This window comes from Cebus imitator, unplaced genomic scaffold, assembly GCF_001604975.1.
Source record: "Cebus imitator isolate Cc_AM_T3 unplaced genomic scaffold, Cebus_imitator-1.0 Scaffold300, whole genome shotgun sequence".
In the NCBI taxonomy this organism is placed as follows: domain Eukaryota; kingdom Metazoa; phylum Chordata; class Mammalia; order Primates; family Cebidae; genus Cebus; species Cebus imitator.
This window is the reverse complement of record NW_016107615.1, coordinates 1,968,439-1,970,068: the sequence shown is the minus strand read 5'-3', so window position 1 is coordinate 1,970,068 and position 1,630 is coordinate 1,968,439. Positions and strand designations below refer to the sequence as shown.

Below are 1,630 nucleotides of genomic sequence, written 5' to 3'. Positions count from 1 at the left end.
TGTAGGCTGTTTTCTCTCTGATGTTTTCTTAACATTGTCTCACAATGATTGTATCCAGTTATACGATGATAAAATTAATCTTCACACTGTGACTCCCATATTCCTATCTTCAGGTTTGACTTGGGTAGACTTAAAATATGTTTCATGTCATGTTACCTTGAATTTATGATAGTAATGCTAAACGTACCATAGTCCAAAAGTCTTCAATTACTTGCTTTCCAAATTTCCCTTCTTTCAAAACCAGCTGGTATAGTTTGGATATCTGTTTCCAAAACTCATGTAGTATTGTAATTCCCAGTGCTGGAGGTACGGTTTGGTGGGAGGTGTGTGGGTCACGGCGGCAGACCCTCATGGCTTGGTGCTATCTTCATTACAGTGAGTTTTTGCAAGATCTCATTGCTTTTGCTTCGTCTTCCACCATGATTGAAAAGCATGTTCAGCTTTTTTTTTTTTTTTTTTTTTTTTTTTTTTTTTGTTTTTTTTTTTTTTTTTTTTTTTTTTTTTTTTTTTTAATGCGAGGAACGTCTCAGGATTATAATTTTAATTTGTATTTCAAATACTTCGACTGAAGTTAAACATCTTTTTATATATTTATGAGACACTTGTATTTATTTCTTCCCAGTCTTATTGGGTTGACCTTCAGTTATTTAATTTGAGGGAAGAATATTAACATTAAAAATATATACTTACCTGGCAGGGGAGATTCCATGATCACGAAGGTGGTTTCCCAGGGCGAGGCTTGTCCTGCAAATTCCCCAAATGTGGGAAACTCGACTGCATTTGTGGTAGTGGGGGACTGGGTTCGCGCTTTCCCCTGGAAAAAAAGAATGTACTTTAGGACATAGATGGCAAACATTATTCCTAATTTCACATGTATATTTTAACAGTTTTGGTTGAACTTTGCCTTTATGGCTTTGAGACCCCTTTATGTTTTGCTCTAGTGTGTTTTAATCCCAGTAGACTACCTGGTACATAACATGTGCTCAAGAAACATTTGTGAAATGAATGATAATTCATTTCAAGATTAGCTCTTCCTCATCTTTCTAGTATTGGTTCCAAGGACCTAGCTGCTTACATAAAGGAAGCATTCCCCACGAGTCACTGTCTAGCACATTGCTGTTTGCATTGGGTCAGATGGTTTAATCTTTGATGAGCTTAGTGTTTTTGAAGATAAAGTGAAGGAAAATTAGAATACCTAAAATATCCTTTCAGTTTAAACATTTTCTGATTTATTATGAAATAACTTCGAATTTTAACATAAACATTATAATATAATCTTATTCATTTAAAAAAATCAGTGTATTTGTTCTTTTGGAATTTTATTAATGGAATTATTTTTTGGAGGGGGATTACATTCTCATCTCAATTATCTTTAATTAATGCCTTTAACAATTTTTTAATTATATGTAAGTATATTGCTATGTACAATAAACAATATTTTGGGCAAAGATTAAAATCAAAATGAAAACTTTAACATAAACCCCATAGAGAAGAACATGGGTAATATTAAAATTTCCTAAGTAGTTTCTTCTCTGCATATTAAACTGGCTGTGATTTTACATGAATAATGGAATATACTAAAATTGGTGACATAATCTTTTTATTAGAGCAGTTATGAGATGAAAAGACA

The 1,630-nt window shown here is 32.5% G+C and overlaps 1 pseudogene; it reads left to right on the top strand.

Moving 5' to 3' along the window:
* Positions 1–682: 682 nt before the first annotated feature.
* On the top strand, positions 683–817 carry LOC119467529 (annotated as a pseudogene).
* The last annotated feature ends 813 nt before the right edge of the window (positions 818–1,630 follow it).